Genomic DNA, 13,238 nt, shown 5'->3' with positions numbered 1-13,238 from the left:
TCAATTTCAAACACATCATGGAATTAACAGGGAGAGCAGCTTTTTATTGCAGTCGGGCATAAGCCCCTCAGATCCTGCTGCTTGTTTGTGTCCCTGGGGTTTTGTTTGTTCAGAAAACATATGGGAGGGGAAAAACAACACGAGGAAAGACTTTGCAGTTCAGTTTGAAAAGAATCTCTCAGTGTTCCAGGAAGATCAAACTCCCAATCATACCATCTGCTCTGTCTCCCTGGGATGTCCATCGTCACGCAGAGGTTGCTTTGGTTTGTCTCCCGTGGAAAAGCAGGAAATGCAACAGCTCAGCTGAGCAAGTGGCTTTGGTGGCAGGAGATGAGTGTTTCCCTTTCTTCTCTTTCCATGGTTTAGGTGCTGGTGCTTTCCTGGGTGTCCCTTTGCCTGGGACACCTGCAGGCCTGTCCCTGCTCCCTCCTTGGCTCCCGCTCCTTGCGCGCTGCTTCCTCCCGGATTGCCCCAGGGTCACACAGGAGCCACCTGTGACATGGAATTTCGTCACTATTCCGGCCACAAGAGAGCGTTTCACAACTCCCAGATGTTGTGGGAAGGGACAAGCAATAACAAATCCTCCCCCCTTAGGCCCAGACCTCTCTGGGCTCCAGGCACAGGGCCCAGCTGCCAACCCTGTGGGCACCCAGCCCTCCAAGGGTGCTCCAGCCTGGGAAACAACACGTGATAAAATGAGGGGAACAACTTAGAGCAGGAACACACTTTTTGGACAGGGCTGGTGCCCAACCTGCCAGGGAAAATGGCCTTGTCCTGCAGGAGGAGTGTCCTTAGCTCATTCCCATCTGCACAGGGAGCAGCTGGTTTTGCTCTAAGCATCCCAGGAACATCCCGACTCCCCTTGGATGGAGCCACAGCCCTGGCCAGGCAGCAGGTGCAGGGATGGAGGCAGGGAACTGTTTATAGGGCTTAGGAAAAGCTGAGGTTTCTGGCAGGTTCCTGAGCCTGTTCGGTTTGGCCCCGAGCTCTCTGCTGTATAAATTGTGGGATTAGAGTCAAACATGAAACCAGAGCAATAGGCCAAAGGCAGAGCTGGCAGCTGGCTGGAGGTGGGGTTTTGTCTCCATGTCCAAGCCAAGGCTTTCAAAGAGGGAAAGGTGAGGGAGGTGAAAGAAAGGGGAGCACAGCAAAATGGGGTTGGGAATATCCCCAAAGGCAGAGGGATGGAGCACGGGGGAGGAGAAGTTGGCCCAGATTCTACATAGTGAGAAGCATCTGCAAAGCAAAGCAGTCCAGGGGATGAGGGAGACCAACACCTCCCTGGGGACCATCTCCCAGGTGGGTGCCACCAGGCCTGGCACCGACCTTGGTGACACCATGTACTGTCCCACCAGCTCCCAGGGCCTGGGCCCTGCTGCCACATGAGCTGGAGGCTGTTTCCCCACAGCTGCCTGGTTGGTGCTGGTTTTGCTGGAGATGCAGTCGTGCTTTTCAGGATCAGGCCCGTGCACTGGGTTGACCTCCAGCGTTTTTACGGCCGTGTGGTTTGGATTAGCTGACTCATTGTTTATGGCAGAGCTTCATGGCTGTTTGGTGGGGCTGAGACACACACAAAACATCATCCGTGCTGGGCACGGGAGGGAGATTTTGTCTGCAAAGCATCAATGCACTGTGAGATAGGCCAGAAAGCAGAGTGTTCCTGGGAAGGTTGGAGAAACCTGGCATTTCTCCTAGAGAATTTCTCATGTGCTGCAGGTAACCCCCAAGACCAAGGGGATAAACATTTTTTTCCAGCATCAGAAACCTTATCTCCATCCTCCCAACTTTTGTTTTCCCTAACCAGTCATCCAGACGTGCTGGGGATAGAAGTCAGACGTGGTTTGAGTAGACAAGGAATTCAAGCTGGGAAAATGATACCATGTGGATGAAGCAGGAATTGGAGAGCAGAGCCATCCTGTGCCCACACTGCCTCCTTCTTCTCATGGTTACCTGCTGAAAACCCCATCCTTTCATCAGGCTCCCCCTGAGCTCAGTGATGGGGGAACTGGGGATCTCAACAACCTCTTCTGGAGGCCAAGCAAAGCATCAAGCCACACTTCTTCGTGCTGCCCTCACCCTGGGCGTGACCAGATGCAATAACAGATGCTCTCTCCTGGTGCCATCACACCCTGCCACTGGAGAGAGTTTCCCTGAAGGAGCCCACTCCTCAGCTGCCACAGGGATATTTGAGGCTCATCCCTCCTGGAGTACGTGATCTCAGCTGCAGCTAAGGACCAGGGAGGAGGTCAGGTCCATGTCCAGATGTCCTCAGGGTCTGTGGGTGTTTAGATTGCAGATTCCTTCCTGCCCAGCCCCAGCCCTGGTAAAACTCACTTGCATCAGCTTCCCCCTGCTCCTGGATTGCAAAACACCAAAAGATTCAACAAATGCAGCTGTGTCACTGGTCACCCCAAACCCTGCAGACACCAGCTCCTAAATAACCAGGGACACTGTCACCCTGCATGCTGCCCTACCCCCTGCAAGGACATTGCTCTCCCTGGTGTGTGAACGTGCAACAGCAAATTTGAGCATTGCTGGTGGATGAATTTAGTGAGGGCTTCTTGGCAGAGCCCACCTTGGTGTTTCCATGGTGGAACCTGAGCTGCAGAGACGAGGTACAAAACAGCCACGTGCTGCTTTCCCAGGGCTGAGCTTGGGCTTTAGGGTGGGACTTCAGCAGCCATTTCTCCTGATCCTGGCTGTAAAAAGGAGCAACCCTCTGGACTTGTTGCCCCAGATGAGAACTTGCTCCATTTATGAGTGGAGAGGTTATTTTTCAGCTCCCTGCAGGCTCAGCCAGGAGCTGACATCAGTGTGGGGCTCACTTTGCTTTATCATCACCAGCACTAATGACTCTGCAAGAGATTTGTAAGGCTTGGGTGCAAACTGGAAAGGGCAGGTGGAAACACAGATCCAGGTTTCTAAAGTCTCAGCACTTTGGGCCTGCCTCAGCCCCAAGTTTGGGTTCAGTTCATGCCAGAAACAAGGGCAAAGGAGCAAAATGTGGATCCAACCCACATTTGGGCTCTGAACTGTGATGTGGAGAAGTTCACAGTAATGTGCCTTCCTGCAAACCAGCTGTGAGTTCTGGCCTGAAGCACAGGGATACCCAGAGTCCTCAAGGACCACATTATTTCTCTCAGCATCACCCCTCCCTGATGGAGCAGCAACATGAGCTCAGGCTGCCCTGTGCCTCCTCTGCCATTTCCCACCCTGGAGATGGAGCCATTCCAAGCTCCTTTGTTAGCCCTTGTCAGGTTCTCCTATGAAATATCAGTGCTTAGCTCATAAATACAAGGTGTGCTGGAATGGCAGCAAAATGCAGAGGGTCGAAAAGCACAAGGGCAAGACTCTTGGGTCACCTTTATGTTCTTGACCTCCCTGCCACCTCTCCAAGCCACTGTGTCCCTCCTGGCACGCTTAGTAGACAATATCTCATTGATTCCCTGAGGAGCTCATGCCAACAGAGGGGGTCACCAGGCCCTGATCTGCCCCTGGACATGCCTCACACAAAGCCCAGCCTGTGTCCACCAGCTCATCGTCGCACCATCCGACGTCGCTGGAGGCCTGAAGCTCAGCAGCACAAAAAAGGGTCTTATGGTGGCAGGGTCCGGGCGTTCCCTTCTCAGGGCCGTGAACGTCATGGAGCTATTCCCTTTTCTCACTGGAAACAAAATGCCCTTTAAAAAACAAAGCAGAAGGCTGTGCCTTCAGTCTGAGCAGACCCGTGGCCTTTTCCGTCGGGTGCTCGTGCCGATCAGCCCGGCTCAAGCTGGTCCCTGGGAGGAGGGAATTAGCACTTCATGTTTCTACCATGCAAGTTGGGAGCAAGAGCCCAGCTGGCACCCAGGCTGCTGCTGTCCCGTGCCCAAATTCCTCCTGCTTTTTGCCAGCAGCCCTGGATGGGTTTCAGGAGCTCTTTTCCCTTCAGAGCTGCTGGCACTGGCATCACCCCCAAGGCTGCCTCCTCCTGGGAGCTGCTGTTGGATCCCACCTGGAGCACTGTGTCCAGTTCTGGTGCCCTCAGCACAAGCAAGATACAGACCTGCTGGAGAGAGGCCAGAGGAGGCCACCAAGATGATCCAAGGGCTGGAGCAGCTCTGCTCTGGAGACAAGCTGGGAGAGTTGGGGTGTTCAACCTGGAGAAGAGAAGGCTCCAGGGAGACCTTAGAGCAGCTTCCAGTGCCTGAAGGGGCTCCAGGAAAGCTGGGGAGGGGCTTGGGACAAGGGCAGGGAGGGAGAGGAAAATGGGTAATGGTTTTAAATTGAGAGAGGGGAGATTTAGGTTAGATATTGAGGAGAAATTCTTCACTCTAAGGGTGGTGAGGAGCTGGAATGGGTTGCCCAGGGAGGTTGTTGATGCCCCATCCCTGGAGGTTTTTAAGGCCAGGTTGGATGAGGTTTTGTGCAGCCTGGTCTAGTGGTTCCCTGCTCATGGCAGGGGGGTTGGAGCTTGGTGATCTTTAAGGTCCCTTCCAACCTTCATGATTCTATGATTAAGTGGAGACCAGGTCTTGTAAAAAGCTGGGAGAAATACTGAGATAAGCTCAAAAAACAACATAAACCCTCCTGGCCATGGAACATGGACAAGGGCTCCAAGGGGCTGGCTCCTGGCAGGGTCTCCATCATTTAGCTCCATCTTCAGGATCATGTAGAGACTTTGTTCTGCTCAGCACTTGGTTGCTTGGTTGCATTCATGTTTTGATCTTCAATACCACGTTATTTTTGTATAAGCCTCTTTCCAAAACAAGGCCTGTAAAATCTTCAAGCAATGTCCCCTCTCCCTGCTCCTTCTCCCCTGAGTAAATATTTTTAGGTCTAGTAAACACAAACCATTAAGCACTGGAGAGTGAAAACCAATGCTCTGGGGAGGCACCACTGTGGGGGCCACCCATGTTCCTCTCCATCCAGAGACACTTAAACCCACGTTCCTCCCCATCCAGACATTAAGACCCACATTCCTGCCCATCCAGAGACACTTAGAGCACAGCCCAAAATTAATCCCTTATTTTAGCACCTCTGGCTGGACCCCGTGGCTTGGATTTGGGACCCACCAAATGCTCAACCCAGACTCTGTTTTCCTCTTTGGTTCTGCAAAGCAGGTGCTGAACTGGGATTTATTTTTTTCCAAGTAAACCCAAAGAAATGAACTGGCCAGAGCTGGGGGGGTTGCAGCTACCCCCAAAATGTGCCAGATCCTGGGAAACTCTCATCCTTATTATTAATTCCCCCAAGGCTTTGCTGGATACTGGGCAGGAGATGCTGGATACAGGGATGCTTTGCTGTCTCCTGGAGCTCACGGTGCTCCTGGAGCTCTGATGAGGTTCTGTGTTTTGCTTTAGATAGAAAAGAGGGGGGAAAAAGAGAAGGATTTATAAATTCTACAGCTTGAAACCCCAGCAGGGATCTCTTTCGATTCAATCTCACCACCCTTCTCCATGAGCTTTCCTGCTGTTGCTACCTGAACTAGCAGCAAAGCACATCTCTCCAGTGTCCCATCCCAGCTCTGATCACAGAATCCTGCAGTCTTTCCTGAATTTCCCTAAAACTGAATCCAAAACGTTGGCATTGGGGGAAATCTGAGCAGCCCCAGAGTTTCCCTGTGCTTTACTGGAGCCCAGTGCCCTGCCTTTATCCAAACTGCACGAGGAGAGAAACAAGTTGCCCACAGGGATCCCTTGGAGCACTCCAGTGAGCAACACCAGCCAGTTCCCAGATGTTTGCATTCAGCCTAATGAGTAGGAGGGCTGGGGTAGCCCTGATGGGTGCAAGATATCCTCAGGAATGAGGACATCCAGAAAAGGCTGGAGGAAGTGCCAGGAAAAGACACTGGGAAAGTCTTTGATGAGAGCAGCTATGGTGTTGGCTTGGATGCAAGAGTGTTCTGAAGGAAGAAGGGGGTGAGGACATGGTTTGGGGACAGAAAGTGACTTTTTCTGGTTGGTTGGGGCTGTTTAATCTGTCCTGTGGGACTCAGGGTGACCTTGCAGAGCTGGACTCAGCAGGGCCAGGTCTAGAGAGGCAGGCTGGGGAAGGGGCTCAGGGGCAGAGCTGGGCTCCTGCCCAAGGCTCAGGGCAAGGCAGAACTCTGCATTTCCCAAGCTGCCCAACCCTCCAGGCTTTGCAGCCTCCTGAGATCCGATTCCCATGATGAATTCCCAGCAGCAGAGACAGAAAAATTCCTGGAAAGGCCTAAATCCCATCTCCTGCTCAGGCTATTTGCAGTATTTGGCTTCCAGAAGAAAGCAGCTCCTATTTCCCTCCTCCCCAGGGATGCTCCTTCCTCCTGCAGTGAGGCAAGTCCAAGGCCAACCCATCCAACCACCCGTGGCAGCAGCTCTTCCCACCATCCTTCTGCCCCAGAAAAGCCTTCTGCTGGGAAACCATCCTGTTGCCACCAGATGCAATCAGGCCCTCATTCTTAGGGTTTGTTGGGTTAGGGTAAGGCACATTTCCTGAGCTCCCCTCATCTCTAAGCAGTGGCTGAAAGCTCAGGAGCATCCCAACTTGTGGTTGCACTTCTAGAGGGTCTGCATCACTATTTCTTTGCATCCTGCTTCTCTCCCACACCCTTAATAGGGGAATAGTGTCATCTCTGAGGATTTAGGGACTTTGCTTACCAAAGGAAAAAGGGCTGCTGAGCACTTTCTGTAACACAGCCCTGAGCCATCAAGTGTCATTTCCCCTCTTGTCCACCTTCCCAACCCTGAGACAGGAAAGGTCTCATCACCACTGGCTATAAATGGTGGTGGCATCAACCAGGAACGACACTCCCCTCCCCAGCCTCCCAATAAAATCCATATATCATCCATCTGCACCATTCCTTTTCCTCTCCACTCCCTGTTTTATTTCCCCCCTGATTTAAGTGCTGCCAAAGGCCCTCCTCGTGGGTTGGGTTTGCTATCCCTGAAACGAAGCCATGTCAGGCTTTGGAAGGGGGGGCAGATGTCAGCTTGCCCTGAGTCATAACCAAACCACACGCATCCGTTTTCCTGTCAAATGGGCTTTAAACAAGCCCAAAGTGAGTAAACATGGAAGCAGAGATTGCAAAGCCTGTACAAACACTCCCGGCTCACCGGTTTATAGTCAGCAGATGTTCATGTTCAGCAGGCCAAGAGGAGGAAATAAAAGGAGGGAAAGGTGATGTGGCTGCTGAATCCAGTGGGCAAGACCCACGTGGCAGCAGATAGTGGGATGCAGGGGGCTGGATCATCCCCAAAACCCCTCACATGTGCCTGGGACCTCCCGTTGGGTCCCAGCAACTCAAACCCTGCGCTGGGGTGGATCTCACCTTGGCAGGTTGCAAGGGTTTGTTGGGATGCTGGGGCTTGTGGAGGGAAGCAGATGTGATCCTGAACTGATGTTATCTTAGCAAATGGGTTCGTTATGGTTGTCGGGTTCTTTGAGGAGTGTTTCTTCTTCTAGGAAAGCAGCAGATCCCACGAGGGGGGAAGTTTTTTCATGATCAGCTCTGAGAAGGTTGGAGATGAGAATTTAGGGGGGAAAGGCAGAAAAATCTGCTGCTCCAGGAAAGAAAAATAAGGGATGTCTCTCTTGGTGAGATGTGAAAACACCACGGAAGGACCAGCCCCATCCAGATGTGAGCTCAGGTAGCCCAAACTCGTGACAGTGGTGGCCAGATGTGGGCTAAATCTAATGGAAAGGGGAGAAAGGAGGATCTGCACCTTTCACAGCACCATTCCCCCTCTTCCTCACTTTGCTATGTTCAGTTTTCACAACCTTTTGAGCAAACCCCAAATATTTCTACGTAGAGAAGCCCAATATTGGCTCTTTGTGTGTAAAACATGGGGCAGCAGTGTTGGCACAGCCAGACACAACCAGGACATGGATGGTACCCCAGGGGCTCCCCAGCATCTTGGGGTGCACCCACCCACTTGGTGGGGTTTTTTCCATTTGGGGACAAAGAAAAAGTTGTGGGTTTTTTTGGTAGAGCAGGTTATATACATATATATATATACACATATGTATGTATATATATATATATATATATTTAGGAAGCACCCACAGAAATTGGTGCTGGGGAAAAAGAGGCAAAGCAGCAGATGAAAGGGGGGGAAAGGGATAAAAAAAAGGAATGTTATGGATCCCCTGCAGCCTGGATTTGAGCAAGAGCTCAAGATTGCTTCTAGCTCCAGAGGTCGTTTGGCACAACACCCTGAAGCCTTGGAGGAGAGAAGGTATAAATATATATATATATATATAGGGGGGAAAAAGCCACCCAGAGGAGAACAAAAAGAAAGAGCAGCACAGGGAAAGCAGAGCAAGAAGGTCTCATCCCAAGGGGGTTTCACCTTCGTACAAGCAAACAGGCACTGAAATATCTCACTGCTGCTCCATGAAGGATTTATCCTCGAAGATTTGAGCTCGCCACCCAGAAGAAGGAGGATTTAGGGCCTTTTTGGAGATGTCTGCTCTTGCATCTCTCCCACCAGGGCTGGCATCCCTCAGCACAGCCCCCATCTGTCTGTCTGTCTGTCTGTCCCGCCGTCTTGTTTGGTTTATCAACAGTTTCAGCCCCTCCAAGGGGAGTGTTGTTGGGGTTTTTTTATCTCCTCCCCGCTCCAGTTTTATCAGTTATTTATTTATTTGGGTTTCTTGCTTTCCTTGTTTATCTTGTCATTTCATTTACTCAGTCCCCAAGGCTGCTGAAATGAGACACCAAAAAAAAAAGAAAATATAGGACAAATCATGATTATTTGCATGTTCTCTGGAACAAGCCAAGAAAGAGTCTCTGGGGAGAGGGTGGGATTGGCCTCCGTTTGTTTCTTCAGAGGCAATATTCAAAAGGAAAAATGTGGCAGGATTAACCCTTGCTGGAGCCACAGCCCCACAGCAAGGAGGGGCCTGAGAGCTCCCAGCAGCAGGGAGGAGAAAAGAGGATGGATCAGAAACAGGTTCCCTGGTGCTTTTGGCTTCTCACCAGCAGAAACAATGTGAAAATAAAATGCAAGAGGAATCCCTGGCAGCAGGGGGAGAAGAGCCATGCAGTCTGGTACCCAGGGCAAAGGGGTTGTTGGGTTTTTTTCCCACATAAACTCACCCCCCTCTCCAAAAAAAAAAATATCTGTACCCCCCAGTGGCATTTTTAGGAGTGAATCCCAGCTGGATTTGGTGAATAATTTCCAGGCCTGGGTGTGGAGGTGAGGGGCTCTCCCGTGGCACTTGCCAGGGCTGAGCAGACTTTTATTTTTCAGGTCCAAGTAGGAAATGTCAGAAAATGGCTGGAAAACCACCTTGGCTTCGTGCTTCCAGCCCCCCTTGGGCTGCATCAGAAAATAAAATGCCTAAAGGTTTTCCAGGTGTGTCTGTCATGGGGGAGGGAGGGAAGGAGGAAAAGGGAAGGGAAGGAGGAAAAGGGAAGGGAAGGGAAGAGGAAAGGGGGAAGGGAAGGGAAGGGAAGGGAAGGGAAGGGAAGGGAAGGGAAGGGAAGGGGAAGGGAAGAGGGAAGGGGGAAGGGAAGGGAAGGGAAGGGAAGGGAAGGGAAGGGAAGGGAAGGGAAGGGAAGGGAAGGGAAGGGAAGGGAAGGGAAGGGGAAGGGAAGAGGGAAGGGGGAAGGGAAGGGAAGGGGGAAGGGAAGGGAAGGGGAAGGGAAGAGGGAAGGGGGAAGGGGAAGGGAAGAGGGAAGGGAAGGGAAGGGAAGGGAAGGGAAGGGAAGGGAAGGGAAGGGAAGGGAAGGGAAGGGAAGGGAAGGGAAGGGAAGGGAAGGGAAGGGAAGGGAAGGGAAGGGAAGGGAAAAGAAAAGGGGGACGGGGGAAGGGGGAAGGGAAGGGAAAAGAAAAGGGGGAAGGGGGATGGGGGAAGGGGGAAGGGAAGGGAAGGGAAGGGGGAAGGGAAAAGAAAAGGGGGAAGGGGGAAGGGAAGGAAAGGAGGAAGGGAAAGAAAGAGAAGGGAAGGGGGAAGGGAAGGAAAGGGAAGGGAAGGGAAGGGAAGGAAAGGGAAGGGAAAAGGGAAGGGAAAAGGGAAGGGAAGGTGGAAGGGGGAAGGGGGAAGGGAAGGAAAGGGAAGGGAAAAGGGAAGGGAAAAGGGAAGGGAAGGTGGAAGGGGAAGGGGGAAGGGAAGGAAAGGGAAGGAAAGAGGGAAGGAAAAGGGAAGGGAAGGTGGAAGGGGGAAGGGGGAAGGGAAGGAAAGGGAAGGGGGAAGGGAAGGAAAGGGGGAAGGGAAGGGGGAAGGGAAGGGAAGGGAAGGGAAGGGAAGGGAAGGGGAAGGAAGGAAGGGGAAGAGGAAGGGAAGGAGGGAAGGGAAGAGAGAAGGGAAGGGAAGGGAAGGGAAGGGAAGGAAGGGGAAAGGGGGGAAGGGAAGGGGGAAGGAAAGGGAAGGGGGAAGGGAAGGAAAGGGAAGGGGGAAGGGAAGGGAAGGGAAGGGAAAAGGGGGAAGGGGGAAGGGGGACGGGGGAAAGGGGAAGGGAAGGGAAGGGAAGGGGGAAGGGAAAAGAAAAGGGGGAAGGGGGAAGGGGGAAAGGGGAAGGGAAGGGGGAAGGCAAGGAAAGGGGGAAGGGAAAGAAAGAGAAGGGAAGGGAAGGGAAAAGGGAAGGGAAAAGGGAAGGGAAGGGAAGGAAAGGGAAGGGAAGAGGGAAGGAAAGGGAAGGGGGAAGGGAAGGGAAGGAAGGGGGAAGGGAAGGGAAGGGAAGGGAAGGGAAGGGAAGGGAAGGGAAGGGAAGGGAAGGGGGAAGGAAGGAAGAGGGAAGGAAGAGAGAAGGGAAGGGAAGGGAAGGGAAGGGAAGGGAAGGGGAAAGGGGGAAGGGAAGGGGGAAGGAAAGGAAGGGGGAAGGGAAGGAAAGGGAAGGGGGAAGGGAAGGGAAGGGAAGGGAAAAGGGGGAAGGGGGAAGGGGAAGGGAAAAGGGGAAGGGAAGGGAAGGGAAGGGGGAAGGGAAAAGAAAAGGGGGGAAGGGGGAAGGGGGAAAGGGGAAGGGAAGGGGGAAGGCAAGGAAAGGGGGAAGGGAAAGAAAGAGAAGGGAAGGGAAGGGAAGGGAAAAGGGAAGGGAAGGGAAGGGGAAGGGAAGGGAAGGAAAGGGAAGGGGAAGGGAAGGGAAGGGAAGGGGGAAGGGAAGGGAAGGAAGGGAAGGGAAGGGAAGGAAGGGAAGGGAAGGGAAGGGAAGGGAAGGGAAGGGAAGGGAAGGGAAGGAAGGGAAGGGAAGGGAAGGGAAGGGACGCACAGGGAAGGGAAAGGGAGGGAAGGGACGCACAGGGAAGGGAAAGGGCAGCTTAAATGCTTTAAAATTACGTGCTTCGCATTTTTTTCAAGATGCTGGATCCTTGCTCTGGAGGAAGGAAGGAGACTGAGGAAGTCCTTGAGGAAAGACTGGAAGGAGAGAGAAAGAGAGACATGTAGTCTCTTTTTTATTCCCATTCTCCTCCTTAAAAGTAGAAAAAAGGAAGTTTAAAAGGGAAGGAGCCAAAGATTTCCTTTTTAAAAAGACACACATTTCAAACGGTTTTATTCAACCAAAAAGTAACCCCCGTGTGAACAACATGAAAGAGATTTTCCTTTCCTCCCCATCACCTTTTGGCTGCCTTTTGCCTTTTTCCTTTTCTCCCAGGGTGGCTGTAGCACAGCAGACACCAACTCCCTGAAGGTCTCTGGCTCCTCTGCAGTGCTCCAGGGATGAGAAGAAGCCAAAAAACCTCTGGATTCAGGTGGGACAACAGCTGCTTTGCATTAGCCTCTTCCTCTTGAGGCTTTCCTTGTTTTCCTTCTTTCTCCTTGTTTCCTTTTCTCTCTGCTCACTCCTTTTTCTCTTGCCTTTAAAAAAAAAAGCCCATCAGCCCAGGCTGTCCCTGTCTTTCAGTGCCTGTTTTCCTCTCTGTTTGTTTTCCTCCTCGTACATCCTCACTTCCAAAGTAAGTGCTGAAGTCAGGGGGTTAATGGGCAGCTTGGGAAAACAATCAGCAAGGCTGGACCATCCTGCACAACTCCCTAAAACCCACCTCTGACCTCCCCCTAAATCCTGGAGGTATCTAAATACAGGTCAAGACGTGGCCTTTAATCTCCCTAATTTCACTTGATCTCCACCATGGGAATATTGGGAGGGTTTCCCAACTTCCATGGGATTTTTTAAGATTCCCAGATAGTCCAGGCTTAAGTAGATACAGTTTAATTTTTGCTCACCATCTCACTGAACCTTCCCCTCCAATCCCATGGCCAGATGTCCTTCCCCTACCTCTCCTGCCTGTGTTTCTAAAGCATCTGGGGCTGCTTCTGGACAACACATGTCCTGGAGAACACAGAGAGTCTTAATCCTCTCTGTCATGATGATGTGGTCCCCATAGTGACCATCATTTTGGGAACATGTGTTTCTGCTACCCAGAGTCTGGGCTTTGAAAATCTTCCTGAAGATACAGAGTTGCAAAAATAAAAATTAAAAAAAATCAGCATATTAGCAAAAAATGAAATATGAAGAGGAAAAAAAAGCCAGTTGTGTGACGTGGGGAGGGATATATTTAGGATATTTTCTCTCTTTGATTCAACCTTGGGGTAAACCTCCAGCATGTGTGTTGAGGTTTGTTTCCTGGCTGCACGGAGTGGGGAGGTGCTGAAGTGCCTGCTCAAAATTAAGAACATGCTGAAGGGCTGAGAAAAATGTGTGGTATTTCAGCATGAAGAGCAATTAAGCATTGAAACGTGGCCCTGGGAGCCTCGGTGGCTCAGGGACACAGTGTATTGCTCAGCAAGCTCCAGGCTGATGCTTCAGCCACCTGAAAGTGTTTCAGATGCTCTGCTGAATCCCACAGTCTCACTTTTTAAAATATTTTAGAGCAAAAAGCAGCTGTTTCTGTGGATAATTACCCTTATGCCTGAATTACATGCAGTGTTGTTCCTTCCATGGCTCCAAAACATTTCTCCTTGAGGGTTTGTATTTCCAGAGCTGTCAATCCAACACCTCTCACCAGCCCTGAAGTCAGTTATAAGGGGGAGGGGGGAAGGAAAGGAAAGGGAAGGGAAGGAAAGGAAAGGAAAAGGAAAAGGAAAAGGAAAAGGAAAAGGAGGAAAAGGAAGAGAGAAAGAGAAAGAGAAAGAGAAAGAGAGAGAAAGAGAAAGAGAAAGAGAAAGAGAAAGAGAAAGAGAAAGAGAAAGAGAAAGAGAAAGAGAAAGAGAAAGAGAAAGAGAGGAAAGAGAAAAAGAAGAAAGAGAGAAAGAGAAGAGAGAGAAGAGAAAGAGAAAGAGGGAAAAGAGAAAGAGAAAGAGAAAGAGAGAAAAGAGAAAGAGAAAGAGAAAGAGAG

This window comes from Apus apus, chromosome 22 (assembly GCF_020740795.1).
Source record: "Apus apus isolate bApuApu2 chromosome 22, bApuApu2.pri.cur, whole genome shotgun sequence".
NCBI lineage: Eukaryota > Metazoa > Chordata > Aves > Apodiformes > Apodidae > Apus > Apus apus.
This window is presented reverse-complemented; position numbering follows the sequence as displayed.